Genomic DNA, 22,054 nt, shown 5'->3' with positions numbered 1-22,054 from the left:
AAAAAAGGGTGTTGGTCCTGGCGCTCAGGAGAGGGAGTCTCGTCTCCGAAAACTCGAACCACGATTCGCGGTAGCCACGGAAGTCATCATGTGTAAATAGAAAATAATTTATATAGAAATACTAAGTTTATCTACTTTCAACTAAACTACTGACTGGTTAATAATTTTAGCTAGGGACTCCATCCCTCTAGTCTGAGCAGACTACATAATATACGGTGCGATGTCGATGATTCGCCGAAGATCGCAATTACAAACGGTACCAGTCAGTCAGGAGGCGCGCACCGAAGTAAGTTCAGAGCGGGATATCACCAGGATATCATAAGCGCGGGGTCTCTAGAGAATGGGAGGGGGGGTAGGCTCTGAGCCGAAAATGACCGAGTCCACCCGAAGGTGTCCGGCATAAAAAAATTAGATCTTACTGGAGTGACTGCGCGACTGAGGCGCTATCTTTTGGTGGCGAGAGGAAGTACTAATAAATCGACTTGTGACCGACGAGAGTGTCAAGCTAGGGGGTAATGGAGTAACCAGTGGTGCCACCTAGCGGCCTGAGACATAAGGAGGGGAAAGGTTGTCGTTACCTCCGCGCGAGCGCGGTAGTGTTGGCGCCGCCGACGCCCACAAGTGGCTTTAGTGACCACAGCCGTCACTAGATGTCGTTAAGGTGCAGAATCGTAACTGCGGCTGTCAAGCCTGAGATGGCCTTGACTCCGGTTAACGTCCCCGTGCGGTCGTCGCTCCTAGCCACACTTCTGAGAAGAAAGTGGTGGGTGAGCAGTATGGGGATGGCTTCAAAAAACGCATGGTCTGTGGGACGCAAGGCCCACGGGATCCTCCTGTCGTGTCTTGCTGCTAGTGAACCTTATACCGATTCGTGACAGAGTAAGCAGGGCTCAGCACTGCTTCACAAGCTGCTATAGGCAAAAGAAGACCCGCGAAGAAATAACGTTACCGGCTCCGACGTGCCTGGAGGCGGGAGAAATATTAGCCAGAATGCTAGCCTAGCATGAGGCTGGGAAAGAAAATCAGCTCGCCTCTGAGAACAGAGGCTGAGGGCCTGGCCGTAAAGAAAATAAGATGAAAGAAAAAAAAAAAATATTTCCAAAAATATTTAAGATTACAAAATTTTTAAATAAAACGTGCCTAAATCCCTAATACACGGGCACATACTCCCCCGCGTTAAAGCGGAGCTTAGGGGAAAGCACAAACAAAAACCAAAAACTTCAGTAGGACGAGTTACCAGGTTCGCCTGTATCCTACTACTTACATGCTAACACACAAAAAAAAGATTAAACACTCTTATGAACTAATGTGCACATTCTTAATGACTAAAATGATTAAATTCATTAACTTAATTAAAATTATTAACTTAAGTGGCCACTTAAACTAACACCTTATATTAAGTTTTCTTACAAACTAGTACCATGGATTTTTATTGTTACTTAATGTTACTACCTAGGTTTTTTATTCTTCAGTTAAACTCCTTATTGAGTCTTAAATATATATATCTGGCATGCCAAGGCTTAGAGAAAGTAATCGCTCTTATTTTAAATTCGGATGCGCTTTCTTAAGGTGGGAGATGTGCGCTCGTGTCACATACTCTCCGGAACTGGGGTCGGCTAGACTCACAGTCACTGGGGTTAGAAACCATTGGATCTGTAATGGTCCAGTCCAGCGATACGATAACTTTGCCGATCGCTTATCGATGGCCTTACTCTGGGGGTGTGCTTTGCACATTACCGTGTCACCTACCCTGTAGGGGTTAGGGGAGCGGTACTTATTGTACCTTCTCTGACTTGTTTGGTGAGCCAAATTTAAATTCCTACGCGCCTTTCTCCAAATCTCCGTGATGTCCTTGGGATCATCCGGCAGTAGGTCTTCGAGAGACCAAAGATTGGAAAGGGGTGTGTTGGGCTTATAAGTAAACATAATCTCAAATGGGGTGGATTTGTGTCCTTCATGTCGGGCATAATTAAATGCCATCTGTAACCACACCAAATTACTGTCCCATTTTTCCTGCGCATTCGCGTGGAACGCTATGAGCGCCGAACGAAGATTTCTATTAAATCTCTCCGCGTGCGAGGGTTTAGGGTAGTATGGCGATGTTGTCACATGCTGTATACCATGCGAGAAACACATGTTCTTGAAAGTTCTGGATGTAAACTGTGTTCCGTTGTCGGATACAATTATGTTAGGTAATCCTGAAGTTTTAAAAATGTGATTTTGTAATGCACGCACAGTGGTGTCAGCTGTAGCCTTACGGAGTGGAATAAGCCAAACGAACTTAGAAAAAGCATCTATGCCCACAAGAAGCATAGAGTGTCCGGATTTGGATCGAGGAAATGGCCCTACAAAATCAATAAAAAGTTTTTGCATAGGTCTTTCGGCTACTTCTGAGGCAAGAAAACCGTACTGTGTATTTTGTGCAGGTTTACTTAATGCACATAGCTTACATAACTTAACTCGCTGTGTAATGTCCCGGTGCATTCCTTCCCAAATAAAATGGCGTCGGATACCTTGAATGGTTTTATAAATACCTAAATGGGCACCGAGAGGTGAACTATGGTAATATGTGAAAATCATATCACGCAGATTTTGTGGAAGAACAATTTTAAGGTGCCTTGACTGTTGTGAACGTTTTTGTAGGAGACCTTTAGCTAACTTATAAAATTTCGGAGCTGTACCCGCTTTAACTTGTTCAATTATTTTTGCCAAATAAGATGAGAGAGAAAAAAAAAAATATTTCCAAAAAATATTTAAGATTACAAAATTTTTAAATAAAACGTGCCTAAATCCCTAATACACGGCACAATATTTTAACATTAAAAGAGAACAAAATTACATAACATTTTCATGGAATAACAAATTTCTGAATTCTTGCAAGTAGTAAGGTCTGGCGAGTCGAAAACATAATTTAGAGCTGTTATTGTTGTTAAAGTTGGGTTCTACCCGACTTTGACGTATTACTTTGACAGAAAAATAACAGATCTAATAAAGTTCCATAACTCAGGTAGAAATTGATGCTTCGAGTGAAATTGGAATCCTACATCCTGACAGGAAAACATTATATGCAGGAACATTATAACAGGGTTCAACTGTATGTATTGCTAGTTATATTGACTTTATTTTAATGCCAAAGTGATTTAAAAAAAGTTAATATTAACGTTTCTGTTGCGACCAATAAGATGGCGGGCATGTTGGGGCAATGGAGATCAGTGTGATCGCCATTCCCCCCCAAGTTGTCATGATGGTTTAATTTAGTTTATTGCGTCAATTAGATCTATTTTGATTACATTTTTGGACAAAGACGTTGGTCATGTCATGGTTACAAAATACAAAATATTGAATAAATGATAAGAAAAAAAATATTCTGAAACACTGTCAAACAATGTATTTTCTTCTGTTGGTTATCATGATTGTAAAAAAATGGCCAGCGTTTTCATTGTTTGTAGCATTGTCCTGAAACAATTGGTCTGACGCTTCCTATTTTTTTGCGTGCACTTAGTAAATCGCAGCCGGTCGAGGCAGTGTGTGCGAAATAATAATCCTAGTGTAGTAAGCCCCCTAACAAATGCATATTGAAAACTTTTTTGCTATGTATCGTTATTTGATTATATCAATATAAGGGCAACAGTTTTAACTTAATGATGTTTGTAAACTTCTGTGTTGTAAATTGTTTTATTTACAATAATTTGCTAGTGATAGTTGAAACAAAGGACTGCTCTTATATTTCTACAAGGGGTCAATTTTCACTTGAGCTCGAGTTTTGGGTTAGCCACCATAGCGATTAAGCCTTCCTAAGCATTACGCGTGTTATCACTCCATAGTTTAGGCAGCGTCCATATACGAGTGTAATATTATACGCCGGTGGTTTCTAGTCAACTCATGAAAACAATTGAGAAAAATGAAAAAATAAATGGAACATAACTTAGGTCATAGTTTTAGTTAACAAAAGGCATACGTAGAAGAGCTTTTACTTCACACATTATGTAGCTGAAAGTGTTCATTTTATGAAAACAAAAATTCTGATTTTTCGAAATAAAGTTCAGAAATGCATAAATTTATTCAAATGCAAGAGCCATTATTTTGGAACTTTTAAAAATTGGTCATTAAGAATCAGACTTCTTTTTGCCCTTGTAATAGGCTATTCCTACAGCAATATTCATTATTTTTTTTTTAATTTCAGATGGTTCTTACATATGACCGAAAAACTCAAAAGGCAAAGTGGACTCTGAATAATCTGGAGAATGCTCTTAAATGTATTAAAAACGGAGCTAGCATTTGCAGTGTTTCGAAGAAGACAGGTATCCCATATGCGACATTACAAGGTCGTAGTAAAAGTGGAATTGCCAAACCACCTTCTCTGGGTCAGAAGACTACATTTACGCCCGAGGATGAACACAAAATAGCTGACTATGTGAAGAATTTGGCTACTATGTTTTATGGCTTAACTCCTCTTGATTTGAGCAGAGCGGCATTCGAGTTTGCAGAGAAGAAAGGACTTCCTCACAATTTCAATAAAGCTAGCAGTATGGCAGGGCGGGACAGGCTTGACGGATTCCTGCGAAGAAACTCATAGCTTTCCGTTCGAAAGCCTGAAGCAACAAGCATGGGGCGAATAAAGGGTTTCAACAGAGAAGAAGTGTCAAAGTTTTTTAGTAACATTGAAGATGTAATGTTCAAGCATACGTTTTCCCTTCTCAAGTATTTAACATGGATGAAACAGAGATGGGGACTGTTCAAGAACCTGGCAATATAATTGCGCCAAAGGGACAAAAAATAATTGGTTCCGTCACGAGCTGGGGGAAAGATATTACTGTCATATGTTCAGTGAATGCTGCTGGTAGTTTTCTTATGCCGTTGTTTGTGTTTCCATGAAAAAGAATGAGCCCTACTCTGGAAAAAGATGGACCTCCTGCAGCAATGTACACATGCTCAAATAATGGTTGGTCAAATGAAACCATATTTATGGACTGGCATCGACACTTTCACGACCATGTGAAATCATCTCCAGAGCAACCTGTTCCATTGATCCTTGACAACCATTACAGTCATGTGATGCTTGAAGCATATGACTTTTGGAAACTCCATGGAATTGTCATGGTTTCAATTCCACCCCATTCCTCGCACCGCTTACAACCACTAGATGTCACATTTTTTTGGGCCACCGAAGAAGGCATACCATAGGGAATGTGATATTTTTATGAAGTTGAATGCACAGAGAATAATTAGGCCTGATGACTTTGCAGCTCTGTTAATCGTGCCTATTCACATGCAGCGACAAATGCCAAAGGTGTATCAAGATTTAGAGCCACAGGGATTATGCCTCTGGATGTTAATATATTTACAAATGAAGACTTCATTTTTGAAATAGAATGTGGAAACCAAACTACAGTGCTCCAGGCTTCCTCTTCACAACAGGAGTTCACGCCATCAAATGAAATGCCTACAACAGAACCAATTGCCGCACCCACTTCTACACGGAACAGTCCTACAGTTTCTTTCGAAAGTGTTTCGCCTCTACATGCAAAAGCTCAATCAGTGAACACTGTTTTGAAAGGTAGAAGAAACCAACATTCAGAGATATTGACTGCCACACCACAAAAGAATAATTTGGAAATGAAGGCCCAAAAGAAAATCGAAAAAGGGAAAAAAAAAAAACCTAACGAATCTGCACAACGAAAGAAAACAAAAGTGGACACTACATCAAGAAAAACTCCAACAAGAAGATCCAGAAGGAACTTAAAAATGGAGTTTGCTTCAAGTGATACATCTTCAGAGTGCGACAATGTTGATAACAGAGATCTTTATGACGATGCTACAAGTGATGAAATTTCTGAGTGAGACGAGGGAAAATGCTTAGTGTGGTGAACTTGGTATGGAAAATGAAATGTGGTATAGGTGCACAGTTTGTGGGCTTTGGGCTCATTCTCTCTGTACTGGATGGGATAGTCCTGAAGGCTACACTTGCGACTTATGTGTACGTAAAAATGCAAAATGATTCTAAAGAATCAGTTAACGATGTATAAGTACTTCTTACCTACTTCTTTTTTAATGCATACCTAGTCTAATTTGGATGTAGACTAATTTTCTGCATTTTTTTATTAGGGCCAATTGTACCATGTAAGTGCTGGTGCCCTGTTCATAATTTATTAATATCCGTTAATGTAGCCATAGTTATCCAAATGGCTGTAAATCGTTTATTTTATTCCAGTTTTAAAACAAGTTAACATTTGATGTTTTGATCACGATTGCCCATATCATGATCGCTATTACCCCAAACTGTGGGTAATGGCGATCAATGTAGTACATGTACTTAATATTTTTTAAATGTTAATGTTTTGTTAAAAATCAGTGAAAATCAGTGACTATAAAATAATACAGTCTAATGTGTGCCAAAAGTGTATGATTTTTTTCACTTTGTTAATAATGTTTTTTTATGTTGGAAAACTGATTTATGCTTAAGTGATCGCCATTCCCGCCTGCTCCCCTACAATAATAAATTAGTGTTTTTCTGCCTGTCTTTCGCATTGCTCAGAGACGTTAATTTGTTACATAGATACTTCTGGAAGAGAGGACAGGGAAGGGGGTCAATTTTCCCTTCAAATAAATATCAGAATTTAATAAAGTTTCCTTTATTTCATGTTAAACGATCTTTACGCCATTATATACACCTCGACAACGCGACAAATCCCGTGTTTCATAAATTATAAAACTATTATTGGAAACATACTCCCCTCACATGCCTCTTCTGCATATATTATATTAAGTTTACTTTATATTATATTAGTATTTTTTTCGTCATATGAACTTTTTACCTATTCGGAAATTCCTTACAAAACACTTAAAAGGTTTTGTTTTTGTCAACAGCATACTTATTTTGTAGCATGACTTTTAATTTGACGATTCTTAGTATAGTCTCTATTCTGTGTTATTCCTGACCGCAGCTATTGCCTTGCCGATGCTTTCTTCACTGCAGTCGTGAAATGCCCTTGGTGTATTGCACACATTGCTCTTTAGAAACTGCCAATAAGTTTTAATTATTGAAATTCCTAAACGGTTCAAACCTTTGCGTTTTAATTAAATTTGCTTTACAACAAATATATAAGTAGATTTACATTTTTAATATGTTTGCCTTTTTACAATTGTGTGTGGTGTTAACATTTCAGTTTCAATTTAAGTTCAGAATAAAATAATTTGTATTGCAATACTTTCTTGGTGATATTTTTGTGTAGAATCAATTATGACTATTAAGTGTGTTAAAAAAAAAAACAGGAATAATTTATTGATTCACTTATTATTTTATTACTGCATGGTTGCACCGGAATGTGGCGCACACGTACTTTTGAAATATGATAATTATAATTCTCACAAGTTAACATCACTTTTGAATGTTAACCCAGTCCATCTGTTATTATTACCACATTTCTACAGCAATAATTAAATAAAGTTGAATTTAAAACTAAATATAAGAAATTGTTCGAATATTACATTCATTTTGATATCAGTTATTTATACAGCTTCTTTAAAGAAAACATGCTAAATCTGATCCAACGATACAACTTACTTAGTCCCACACCTTTTTCATTAGAAAAATCTGGTCTAAAAATTAAAAAAATATAGAATTATACAACTCATTTTATCAAATAAATGATTTACAAGTAGTCAGTATGTTTATACTTCACTTAAGATAGAGTAAATTTCTTAGTTACTCGTGTCTAAAGTAATATATATTCAGTGTAAGTTTTAGCCGCAGCATCAGAAAAGCATAGGGTAATATTAGCCTAACAACTGTAAGCGTGCAAGGAAAGAATATATATATATATATATATATATATATATATATATATATATATATATATATATATACACACACACATACACACAAACACACACACACATATACACACACCTAATATGTGTGAGTGTTTGTGTTTGTATGTACATGTGTGTATATATATATAAAACATTTTCAGCAGTTTGTAGAACAAGAAATGAATAAATGATACATAATACAATTATTTCTTAAAATATAAAACTAATGCATATATATATATATATATATATATATATATATATATATATATATATATATATATATATGAGTCTCATTGAATACGCAAAGGTTAATCGCAGCTGTTCAATACACGAAAATCTGAAAAAAATGTGACAATACAATCACTATTTAGCTATGAAAGGAAATGAAAAAATTCAAGTATGCCATCAAGCTCTCTCCATTTTATACGCTATAAAAAAAGGGCCATTTTTCACCTTACTTCCCTTAAAGCGGTGGGAAAACTACCTGAAGATAAACCAGGGCAGCATCGTAATCAAGGTAATGTCTTAACAAACGAAGCAATTGAGGCGGTCTACGTAAAACGGGCGTATGGGTCCATACGCCCTTTTTACGCAGATCGCTTTATTTGATCCGCCATTTCGTGTAGAATTCAGTGGTGCAAGTTTCATCGCAATATCTTGAAAATTGAAGTTGGTACACCTGTTTTTGTGAGGTGATGTCAGCTGGTTTTCACAGTCAGGTTTTCTTGTTTTGTGGTTATGTTATGTTTTGATAGTCCTGTGTGATGCTGCTTATTTATAATTTCAGAAAATAATAATAATTAATAGTTAAAATGAGTGAAAGTGAAATAGTTCAAGTTAAGAAGAAAAGAACAAGAAAAATAATAAACAAACAGAAAAATAAATTTCATGAGGAAGTGAAACGTAAACGCTCTCTTGGCCTAGGCTATACAACTAGTAAAGGTAAAAGTGTTGATTCTAAAGTTCATTCTGTCATTGAAAACTGTTGTAGTAGTAAATGCTATCAAAATGTGTCATTTGAAAACCAGGTTGAAGTATTCGATGCTTTTTATTGCGGCCAATCAAAAAGCCTTCAAGATGCTTATTTGGCTCGGTGTATGGAAAAGTCGGAAGGCCCTAAAAAAAAGACTGTAAACTTAAAAAGACCAAGAGAAAATTTATGGAACTATGTAATTTATGTCGGTGGAAGTAAGCTATCCGTTTGTAGAAAGTTTATACTAAATTTATTTCAAATTTCAGAGAAACGATTGCGTATTGTACAGGGCAAACTTCTGTCCAATGATTCTTTCGAAGAAAAGCGAGGTACTCATGATAATAGACCACGTAATACTCCTGATGATGTTATTTCGCTAATGGGTGATCATCTTAAATCGATTCCACATGATGAAAGTCATTATTGTAAAGCTAAAACAAACTTGTTATACTTTGACAACTGTATGCTCAACATTAAAACATTATATGAAATGTTCAAGGACTACTACAAAAATCAAACTAATAAGGATATAAAAATGTCGTATAAGACCTACTATGAATATTTTAAAACTAAATTTTCCTATGCTGCCCGAAAACCAAAAACTGATGTTTGCGATTTTTGTGAAGAATGCAAAAATAAGTTAAAAAGTAATCCAAATGATCCTTGCCAACCCATGTATGAACTACATAGAAGGAAGGCATTAAAGAGGAAGGAAATCCGTAATGATTACATTGCTAAAAGCCAGCAAGAAAACTCAACAACACTCACTCTTGAGTTTGATTACTCCCAGAACCATCCAATCCCAAAGTTGAACGTTAACAACCAGTTCTATAAAAGGATGTTCTGGCTTTATTGCTTCAATATTCATGTGTTTAATGATGATTCAAGCTATTGTTACGCATTCACTGAATGTGATGGTGTTAAAAATCCTAATTCAGTTATTTGTTTCTTGTATGACTGTTTAAAAAAGCAAATTGAAAAGTTCCCTGATATTTCTACAGTTGTTTTACTTTCTGATGCCACAGGTGGCCAAAATAGAAATTTTCTAATGTGTAAGTTCACTTCTTGGTTTGCAAGGACATTTAAAAAAAATGTAATGCAACTTTTCCCTGTTAGAGGACACAGTTTCTCGCAATGCGATAGAAACTTTGGTTTGATCAGGAACAAAATAAAAAATAATGAAGTGATTGGAAATCCGAAGCCTTATTTAACAGCAATGTCAGAGTGCAGAACAAACCCTTCACCCTTTGAAGTCCTTATGGATCCAGAACTTCTGCAAGACTGGGAACCTTTTTTAAATAATTTATTTCTGAAGAAACCTGTCTCAAGAAATAAAATCAAATTTACTCTCATGAAATATGTCATAATCAAATCATTACAAAATGGTGCTCTGCTGTGTTCAAAAACTTTTTCTGGACAGTTTGAAGTGTTCAGTTATTGGCGGCCTATTCATCAGATTGGAGATTTTCGCAACGTTACGACTCAAAGGTGTCCTTACCCACAAGTAAACCAACTTAAAGTTAATGATGTTAAATGTTTATTCCGTTTTTTACAGGAAGAGGATGTGGACTTTATTGAAACAATGATTTCTCAAAATGGATAAAGTAAGAAAGCATAATGACAAACAAACGAACTGAGTTAACGTAGAATATAAACTGTTTTCTTTGATTTATTCTTGACAGATATGAACAATTTTCCAACTTTTAAATTTTTCCCTTTTTTATATGTCAATTTTTATTATTATAACAAATAAATATGGTTTGATCTCTTTACTATGCCTTTTTTACTAACCTTTTTATATAAAAAAGGTGTTCTGGCTAAAAAGGGCGTATAAGGGCGGGTACAGACTAGAACATTTCAACGGACAGAACATTGTTCGCGAACATGTTTGCAACCAATGTGGACGGGAAAACGAACATTTCCCCGTAACAAAAAATGTTCGGTTGTTTGTTCGGTTGCGATCCGATATTTGTCGGTTTTTGCCCGTCACATCAAAGGATGTTCGCCGTGGCTCGGATAACAGTCTGGACGTCGCTGCGAACACTTCCTGCGAACATTCAGTTGTCGACGTGGAGCGGTGTTGTCTTCACGGAGTTAGTAGCGGTGCGTGACTCTTTTGTTATATGAGAATGGAGTGGTCCAAGGAAGATCAAATAAAACTGATAGATTTGTATAAACAACAAACAGTGATATGGGACCCAAACAATGTTAATCATTTCAACAAAATTAGAAAACAAGACGCGTGGGAAGAAATCGGGGCCGAAATGGACAGAGATGTGGACGAATGTAAGAAGAAAATGGAGAGTTTGCTATCAGCATTAAGAAGGGAGAGGAAGAAAATGAAAGACACTGCTGGAACTGGAAAAGGTGGGTTCATTTCAGTTTTATTTTGTAAAGTGGATTCTTTTAAAACATTAGTACATTTTGATTACGTAAACAAAATTTTAAGTCGCACAAATTGTTCTACAAACAGTAATTTGTTACAGGAACTGACGAAATGTACAGAAGTTCCTGGTTCGCTTTCGAAAGTCTACGTTTCTTGCTGGACAAAAATAAACCAAGAAAGACAATTTCGACGGTAAGTACAAGTTGCTTGGTACCAAACGTTCATACTAAGCATATTCATCTTGCCACGTTACTTTCCCTTCTCGTGTAAAATACTCCGCCAACTCTTCCCTTACATCAAGTACCGCATTCTTTGATCTGCGGGGAACCCTTGTAACTGGCAACAACGAACCCATATCTGTACCATCATCCCTCCAACGCCCGTGTATTACGTCTCCCGCTTCTTCATTATCAAATGTTCCCGGGGGTGTGTAAACTGTAGCAGATTCTGGTCTTTTTCTCAAGAAATTGTGAAGCAAGGCTACAGTCATTACAACTCGCTCAGCATTTTGTGGTTCTAAGAGAAGAGGTTTCCTCAGCACGCGAAAAACTGAAGATGCAATGCCGAACACGTTTTCCACAACCCTGCGAGTACTGCACAACCTGTAGTTAAAAATCCGTTCCTTTGTCCCTTTACGATGATAACCAGCATATACCTTCATAAGGTTGCCCGACAAAGGAAATGCTTCATCCCCAATAAAAAAATATGGGATATCTGTGTTTCTGTTCCTCAATGGGGCGGCGGGAGGAAGATGCAATGAGTTCGATGCAATCCTTTTGCCCAGCTCAGAATTTGCAAATACGCCACCATCCGATATTCGGCCTTGGCATCCCACATCTACAAATAAGAAATTGTAATTGGCATCTACCAAAGCAAAAAGTACTATACTGAAAAATCCTTTGTAGTTTATGTACTCGCTTCCACTATTCATAGGTGACTGTAATACAACGTGTTTACCGTCGAGCACGCCTACACAATGTGGGAAATGCCACTTGCTTTCAAATTCTCTTGCTACTGCCGCCCATTCTTCTTCAGTAGTAGGAATCTGTAACAGATATATTCAGAACCACATGTAACGACCGGTTGTTATAATTCTCCTTTGACATTTATCCCATTTATTTCATTTACATGTTTATGTTTCTGCCTAACTCAGTGGCAACTAGTCCAATGAAGGGGACGCAGAAACATTATTATACACACGTATTTGACTTGATATTTTGCAAAATGCAAGAATTACTGTTGTGTGGTATAATAACAATTTAAACGATGTAGCTATAAAACCAGTGAAACATTATTTGGCTCAAACGATAATTTATTTATAATTACTTATTATGACATTTTTCAGATGCGAGTAGAAAGCGAAGAGAGAGACGTAGAATGTGGTGCAGTTGGAGAATCAGCACAGGAAACTGTACCGAAAAAGAAGAAGCAGCGAGTCGAAGATGCACGTCTAGACAAAGCCTTTCATATATTGTCGTCCACCGCGAGTCAGCTTAACGATGAGTGCCAACATTTTGGAAATTTGGTCGCATCTAAGTTGAGACAGTACACGTTGATACTAGATGTACAATTGAAAATGACATTATGGGTATTTTCCTTCGCGCTAACAGGGGTTTCTACAATAACACTCAGAATTTTATACAACCACACTATCCATGTCATTTTCCATCGGACAACTCTGTCATGCAGTCAAACACTGTATTGTCCAACCCTACAACCCCGTGTCCTTCAGCAGGATCACCTACCTTGACGTCTGATGATGATGATTTCATTATTCACGATCTCTTATAAAATATTTTTGTTTTAATTACAGTGCTCCTAATGATTTGTAACACAGTGTAAACAACTTTGTCATTTCTTATAAATAAATGTAGAAAATTACGTTAATAAATCTTTCAATTACACAGTACCGCAGAATAAGTCAATACTTACCTTAATGTAATCCTCAAGTCCTTCGATGAGAGCAGAACACACTTCAGGAATAACTGTGCTGATAGTCTGTTTTGAAATTTTAAATACATACTGAAGGCTGGTATACGAATCACCAGTTGCTAAAAAACGTAATGTCAATGCCAGTCTTTCTGTAATTGGAATTGCTTTTCTGAACGACGTATCTCTCTTACCAATTTTCGCTCCTATCAAATTGATCAACCACTCAAAATCTGATGGGTGCATTCTTGTAAAGTTCTTGTAAAGACCACTGACTGACTGAAAACTTAAGTCTGCCAACAAGTTCGAGCCACTATATGTTGTCCTACTTTCATACAGTTTTGTAATCCACCAACGGCGAGATTTCCTTCGCTTTTTAACCGCATAGTGAATGTAAATATATACAGCTGCTGCTACTTGCGCCTGTGTACTCATCGTGCCACTGCTAAGTACGGAATGGGTCACAGGGAACACACCTCGAACAATGTTCGCAAACAATGTTCTTTCGAAATCTGAACACTGTTCGTAAAATGTGTCGAACACTGTTCGCTGTTCTGTTCGCTAAAATGTTCTAGTCTGTACCCGCCTTAACATAGCAAACATTTTTTATTTACTAAAAAAAACACATTCGTTTGATTTGTTTTAAACTTATTGACTGTGTTTTCATATAGATCTAGTATCTATATTAAATTTAAATTACAGGAATAATGATTACTATGACAACAGGAGAAAGCAATGAAATATTCTTTTTGTGTTTTCTCAAAACATCATTTTTGCTTATACGCCCGTTTTACGTAGACCGCCTCAATTACGGCTATCGATGAACATATCCGGTCATTTCCCCTTAAAAAATCTCATTACAGCAGCAAACACATACAATAGTTAGAAGCGAACCTAAACGTCAAAATAATGCATGAACTTTTTTTACAACAATACCCGCAATACCAATGCATAAAATACGACTATTACAGAAAATATTTTAATGATAATCATGGCTACAGATACGGTCGGCCACAAGTAGACGTTTGCTCGGCTCGCGAAGAACTTGATGCAAAATAAAAAATCCATCTCTCAGTGAGAATGCGAAGAGAGTGGCGGTTGCGGAAAAAATTATACATCTTAAACGTGCTAAAAACCTTTTATAATAAACAGATAGAAATTTTGGCCTTGTTTCAGGAAAGAGAAGACATAGGAGCCATTGAATTTGATTACATGCAAAATCTGCCCATTCCTAATATCCCAGTACAAGAGATGTTTTATTTAAGAAAACTATGGCTGTATGTGTTTTGTGTACAAGACTTGGACGAACTCAGCTGATTTCTACACTTACCATGAGGGTGTGAGGGTGAAGCTAAATGGGGCCCGGATGAAGTATGCAGTTTACTGTGGAAAACTATACAGAACATGAATCCCTCTGTCAAAGAACCACACGTTTTTAGTGTCTGTTTTACAGTTACACATAATAATTCAAATTACACCCAGTATCTTTTGCACAATGTTTTAAAAAATATTGTAACACATTATAAATAAGTTTTGTGTATTTGGGATGCGTATTTGTTATTAAATCGTGTTATAAAAACAAAATAATATTATTCCCCTACCGTGCTGCTATCTACGGTGACGGACGCGAACCGAATGAAACGCGATATCTATCCGCTATCGTAGGAACCAGGCACGGCAAATGCAGTAATAATAGGTTATGTTACAATTGATTAAAGAATTATGGTGATTCATATTATTTATGATAGATATTTGATTACAGTTAACTGTTTCGTCGACTGTTTATAAAGTGAAGTGAAAAGTTAATGTGGTTTTCATTGCTTATTACAACAACAATTTCGGCAATAAAGGTTAATTATCTTGCATTTTAAAAATCTAATTACTAGGATAATTTAAAGGGTATTTATTCTTCTATTATCAAAATAAAAATGATTCAATTTTATTCATAAAAATATGCAATCATTTCATCAATGTTTTGTTATGACGTCACGTTAAACTATTATCCGTAAACCAACTTTACAGACAACCAATTTTTTTTTAATTTTTGACGTGATAACGTCCAATAAATCGATGAACGCTGGCTGCACACACGAAAAATTGTCCCACTACGGATGTGTCCTGTTTACGCATGCGTGGCATCTCTGGTATGTTGCGGACGGTACAGAGAACTCGGCCGGCACGTGGCGGCGTACTCGAGGTTATTGTTGTGCACCGCGCCACGGGAGTATATTCGCAAGGAAATGGCGTTCTTACAATTACGTATTATTTTAATTACTAGTGTAAATCAGTATACTTAAACAGTGTTGTATGAGTATTGTTTTAGCTGTGTAACCAAATATTTATTGCTGGTTCAAACGTTGCAAGAACCCTGCCCTCCTAAATAAATCATTTTTCTATTAAACTATTTTTATGCATGTAAATATTTCTTAAAAAAGTCTTTCTAATTATATTTTACCGTTTGTTATATATTTTGGGGTTGATATTTTTCGCTTGCTACGTGTTTTAAAAAGGTATTTTGTATTTTAACAGACTTTTTATCATTACTATTTTTTTAATGTAATTATTCACAAAGAAGTCAATGTACTAGATATTTGCCTGTTTTGGCCTACTTTTTAAGGTTTTTTCTAAATAAGTTTAATTTTGTAAAGCAATTTGTATTATGATTGCTGTTCTTAATTTTAATTAACGTGTTGCATAATTCTAGAACAAGGGACTGTGTCTGGTGTGATGGTTAGAAAGAGAGGCATAAGAGACATGTAAGTGTGAGTGAGAAAGAAACAGTGCTTCCCCGCCAACAGAGATAAAAGCTGGGATTCCCCACTGGTCGTGGGAACTGAGTGATAACTGCTGTATCACGGTGTGGGAGAGAGAACAAGAATGGGAGTCCCCAATTTTGATGTGAAATTGAAAAGAGACAGTGTACTGCAACATGTTTGTTTTGACAGTTTAATTGTTTATTATTATTTACGATTTATTTTATTTTGTTTGCTCTATGTATAATATTATTTATTTTCAGAAACGACAATATTTTGTTATGTATGTCTATGGAAAAGTGATTCTTTGGATTTTTACCGGACTATTTGAACGATGTATTGTTGATACCCCTCTAAGGACTAATGGACTTGGAATCTGTAAACGGTAAAATTAACGCCGTGATTTTATTATGTAAATTATTATTTTAATATTTATGTATTTAAATTATAAGTGAAATTTTGTTATCCGCGCAATTGTTGCGTTCGGAGTTCACGTTTTCGGTAAGAAATTAAGTAACCGAATTGGTCCTTTTGGCCAATCACGGGCCACCATTTAAAAGTTGAGTCTTACTGGTTTATTTGAGAAACTAGTAAGAAAGAGAGTTCTTAATGGCCAGCTGAATGAGCGGCAACTTCGTGACGTAGGCGATTTTAAATCCTGAAAATTAGCTATTTAGCATCAGGCATCCCGGATAGTGGATGATAATTATGAACCATTAGGGAGTTCTGAATATTGAAATAGGATTTATCTAAAAAGATAAATATTATAGGAGTGAATAACGTGAGTAACAAAAGTGCCCAGATTTTTGTGTCCTAATCTTATGCACGAATCACGCAACTCCCGTTTTTATGTCACATCGTCGCCGAAACGTTATATAAACACTGATTTCATGAATTAAATTGACTTTATAGATGATTTAAATAATACTTGGAGATAGATTTTACGAATTTATACACTAATTAACAGACTCAGTGGTCCTATAGATGAGAGGCTCTGAGCTCTGCCGATGATTTTTGAACCTAACTAGCCGAGGTAAATTGATTTTAAGTTCCCTAAAAACATTAATTAAAAACTGTGTAGTGCCAACGAACCTAAATAAAGACTTTTGAAAAATATTTTAAATGTGCTCAACATAACTCCTGGTAATTGAACTTTTATTGAATTCCTATGATGTCAATGTTAAGTTAGGTTGTTGTTGGAATATGAATAGCAATAATAATAAAATATATTAATAAGATTGAAATCTTTTAAATCATTTTGCATTGGGAATAAAATAATTCTATATTTAATATTCAAAGTGTTGTGTTATGTCATTTGTAATTTCACCTACTCCAGTGTGTATTTATGTATGTTCCTAACCAATCAAGTAACACCTAACTGTGAACCACATGACATCAACACTACCAGTGGAGACCCACTCAATTAAGAAATAAAATTTATTACACAGTTTTTATTCAGCCCAACGTTTTAGTGTGTGGGGCCTAAACTCCTACAGTAGCTCTACAACAGATCAAGGGAAGCCCCGAGTTATGTGTGTACAGGGTTTTTCCATGTATTGTAATTTGTACTCTGATTGCTTGTATCTGTAAGCGTGAATGAAGCGTGTGTGTGATTGGTCGGTGAGGTCATGTGACTTCTCCTCCCTGCGTGGAGGAGAGTGTGGCAAGAGTTCACCAGTCGTCCGTCGAACGCTGCACAAGTAGGTCGCGTTCGGTGGATTCTTGCCAAATAATGTAGAAGTTATTGAAGAGATAATTTAACGTTGGTGGTCAGAGCCAGGCCGATTATTAAGATAACCTAATTTTTTTTTTATATTTCATTCGGACATAAATTAGAAATTGTGACCACCTTCGTCGGCTTTTTGGCTCGTGGCGAAATTCGTTTTCGCTGGGTGCGGTCATGTTTGAGGCCGCACTGACTTTGTGTACTTGCAGTAAAACATCACTGAATGATGCTATTTTTTCGTTAATTCTCATCACGCGAACTACGAGCATTTTTCGACGGGCAGATGTATGTGGAATGAGTGAGCAACCTCCTTTGGAAGTGTTTGGATTCGTCTGTGCATTCTATTGTGAAAAATTAAAACAAAAATTACAATCGGCGTTGAACATCTGTTTATTTTTGTATATAACGAACCGTTATATGGTATGATACTTTTCACGCTTTAGTTTGACATTGGTAATTATTTGTCATGAGTTATTATTTGATCAACTAAATCACACACCGTATTATAGTTATGAGCCCACGAGCGTGTAAATATTTCCAGTCCAACAGAGAATATGGTAGTCAAAAGAAATTCAAACAAATATTGTGCGTGGAATGTTATTAATTTATAACATCTGAAACAATTGTTTCAATATGGCCTCGTGGCTTTGCGGTTAGCAACGCTGACTACCAATTGATAGGCGGCTGAAAATTTTTTTTGTACTTGTAAAAATAAATACGGCGCGCACGACACTTCAAAAGTAATAAATATATTTGAATTAATGAATACATATAAAAGTAAATTTATTAATTAATTTGTAGATTTCATTTCACTCCTTTGTATCCATACAAAATAGTGATAATTCAATAAAAATGATTCAATTTTATTCATAAAAGTAAGCAGAGGTAGATTTTATCACACAAAAGATAAACAAATTTTTAAAAAAAATTTCTTCCTCAAAGAATATAATATTTTTAATGCCTATATGGTTTGGTTGCAAAAACCTATTACGGCTCAGTCTCAGGCCGAATATATTAAATTTTCTTCTGGATCAATCATTTCATCAATGTTTTGTTATGACGTCACGTTAAACTATCGTCCGTAAACCGACTTTACAGACAACCAATTTTTTTATTTTATTTATAGCCATATTTTAAAGGGAATATCCCAATAAGATTTCGGATTTTATATGTACGGTGTTGAAATATGTTTTAGGACTGTTATGGCGAAGATACGAATGACAAGAGGATGAGGCAGGACTGTGGTGAAAGGCAAGATAGTTCAGGTATTTTTAATTCTGATTATGAAGCTGCACATATACCGACTTCCAATCATTTGGTTTCCAACACAAAAGCTGCAGTACCCCCAGCCCCACCAACTGCAGTTCATGTTAGGGAAAGAACTGTGTGGCATGCTGGAAGAGACAATGCTTTCAGTAGTAATGTTCCCCCTCCAGCATTTACTGGAAGTCACAGTGTGAATGTTCAAGGAAATATTCCTTATGGTTTTTTGAAATCATTTTTGCCAGATGACTTGATTGATAGAATTGTATTTGAGACAAACCAATATGCCTTCCTGTGTGGTAAAATAAATTTCAAAGTGATGAAGAAGGAAATACATACTTTTCTTGGCATAAATATTATCATGATTTACATTCATTACCCAAGTGTGAGAATGTATTGCAGTTCAATTCAGGGTATGAGGTTTGACTTGATGTGAAATACAATGTCTCTAAATCGCTTCGAGGAAATAAAACGCTTTATTTTGTAAACAATGAATCTAATCCTACAGATGAAGCTTCAGGTTGTTTCTGGAAGTTGACACCTGTCATTATTGCCCTACATAATTCATTCCAGGCTGGCCAGAGCCCTGAAGAAAATCATGCAATTGAGATGATCATACCTTTCAAGGGCAGGAGTAGAATGAAACAATATATTAGAGGGAAACCAAAACGATGGGGGTTCAAAGTCTGGGTTAGAGCAAGCTCTTCTGGATACATACAGTGTTTCGAATTTTACAGTGGGAAAGATAAGAATAGTCGCAGCACGTTGGGCCCAGTTGGTGATACTGTAATGAGGTTATGGCACGAACCACAAACTGTTCATAGACAATTTATTCACAAGTCTACCATTGATTCGCAAACTAAGGAGTGATGACATTTTGGTTTTGGGGACCCTCAGAATAAATAGGGCTCCAGGGGTTGCTGAGAAACTAGTTCCAGGAAAACTTCTACAAAGAGGAAGTTATACAGTTGCGACATCTGATGATAACATTACAGTGGTTAGATGGATGGACAACAAAGAAGTTCACACAATATCTTCTTTTGCTGGAGCTCAACCTGAAAGTGAGGTACACAGACGGGACCGTAAAGCAAAAACCATTTTGGAAATACCGCGTCCATTCTCTATTGGAGAATACAATAGACACATGGGTGGGGTCGACTTAGCTGACAGAATTATTGCTCACTACCCACATGCATTCAAGTCAAATAAATTGTATTTGCTTGTATTTTTCCATCTCCTGAACATGGCATTGGTAAATGAGTGGATTTCATACAAAGAAGCAAAGAATGAAAAAATTCCATTTGTGACCTTCAAAGCATCTGTGGCACATATACTTATTGCTCTTGGTACAACCGAAGTAAGAAAAAGAGGTCGACCGTCTAGTTTGGAAGAAGCTGTACTATCAAAAAAGAAGACGGTACCACTCACAGTAACACCGCAAGTACAATTTGATGGATATGAAACTGGCCTAAGAAAGCAGAAGGACGTGAAATGAGATGCTGTGATGATACATGCAAGAAGAGGAAACGATATATCTGTAGCAAGTGTCAGGTGGCTGTTTTTCCAGACTGCATGCAAAGATTCCATACACAGTAAAAAGGGTATATTATCAATGCAAAAATATTTCAAGTATACAAATGACTGTTATTTCTCAAGTAATATGATTTGTGTTGTGCCGCCAATTTAGATTTTCGGCCCTATTTTCAAAAATTTTCAATTTTTTTTAATCTGAATTTTACGTATTAAATTTGCGACTCAATTTAATTTTTCCCCCCTTCAGTGTACACCCTCACCTAAAGTTTGTTATAGCAGTGGCCCTGCCAAGTTCCCAAGCCTAAGCCCCCCCCCCCCCCCCCCCCACCACCCCCCCAGCATTCTCGCCGATGCCTGCTAAACTCAGCAGGGCGTTTCAAATTTTCCTCGCCTAGCCACACGCCTCCCATCTGTCATTTCGATCCCCTCTCGTGACAGGAACAGCTGCCATCGACAATCTCTCACGACGAGCTCAGATCCGAGTAGCAGCATGACATGTGCACCTTTTGTCATGCGCGGCTCATGTCCCACCCGACGTTAGCATAACGTCTCGTCGCGAACGGCCGTCGTTTCTCACAGACAGTGCAGTTTCCCCATCCCCCCCCACCCCTTCATGTTTTCTCCTGGGCACGCCCCGCCAGGCTCTTCGGGGCCATTTGCTAGCGCCAAACGACTCACCCGTGCCATCTAGTGGCACTGTTTTGAACTAAATTACCCCCGAACGCCTGTAAGTAGGCTTCCCGCTCGTCCCGGAGCTGTCGGCTAACCCTTAGTCTCTCGTGTCACCTACCTAGAGAGCAGCACCGCCCGACCAACAGAACTTACCCCCCCCCCCCTTTTTTTTATAATTTCTTTTAGCCCCTTCGAGCGACCCCCACCAAGGCGTCTTCGGCCAATCAGCTAATTTTCCCTTCCCCTCGAGTCCCAGCTTCCCTGGGCTAGCCGATGTTACCTCGTGCCACTTAGGGAATTGAGGAGAGTTTTTCTTGAGCTCTCGTCGCGAACGGTCGTCTTAGAGACTTGGCTCCCGCCAATTCGTCGGTTTTTCTTCTTTTGCTGTCGGAGAGCTCCAACAAAGTCTAGGCATGTGATTACCAGAGTTTCGGGAGTAGTCCCGTCTCTTTTTTCTAGTTAGCTAGTTGGTTTTTTTATTATTGTTTACATCACCGTAGTAATCTAGTTATGTTCGCTTACGCGACCCGCGTCCGCGAGTGCCATCCCGTGGACCGTTTTCTTCGGAATTCACCCTCAGCAGAATGAGGGTGCAAAGTCCCAAGTTCCAAAGTTCCGGGTTCCAAATCTCCGGAGTACCACCCTCCCAACCTCTTGGAGTTCGGCTCCAACTTCGCGGAGCCCCTGAAAATCGCCAGCCTTCTCCGGTGACCGGGAAGCTATTGCATCTCAACGACATTTTCGGCAATAAGTCCTGATCATGCTTGTGGTACAGTACATTCTTATTTCTCCCGACCCCCTCGTCATGACCAGTCTTCGGTGAACTTTTAATATTGTTAAAATAACAGAACTGATTTTACGAAGGTTTTATTATAAGACAAAAGACTACGCAAAAAAATTATTATTAACCTCTGTCTATGTTTTTTTTTTTTCTAGAGGGGCCCCTGAATTAGTAAATTGAATCTGTCTAATATTATTATGTATTGAAATTATAAAGTTATAAT

The 22,054-nt window shown here is 37.2% G+C and overlaps 2 long non-coding RNA genes across 3 annotated transcripts in view; one reads left to right on the top strand and one right to left on the bottom strand.

The window, feature by feature from the left end:
• The window catches only part of LOC134527562 (uncharacterized), a 122,513-nt gene that overhangs the window by 33,400 nt on the left and 67,059 nt on the right, over positions 1-22,054 (bottom strand). The window lies entirely within an intron of this gene.
• On the top strand, positions 10,627-12,716 carry LOC134527561 (uncharacterized). Its single transcript, XR_010074216.1, has 3 exons — positions 10,627-11,155; positions 11,275-11,366; positions 12,520-12,716. It is a non-coding gene; the product is annotated as an uncharacterized LOC134527561 (long non-coding RNA).

The sequence above is a fragment of the Bacillus rossius genome, chromosome 1 (assembly GCF_032445375.1).
Source record: "Bacillus rossius redtenbacheri isolate Brsri chromosome 1, Brsri_v3, whole genome shotgun sequence".
Classification (NCBI taxonomy): domain Eukaryota; kingdom Metazoa; phylum Arthropoda; class Insecta; order Phasmatodea; family Bacillidae; genus Bacillus; species Bacillus rossius.
This window is presented reverse-complemented; position numbering and strand designations above follow the sequence as displayed.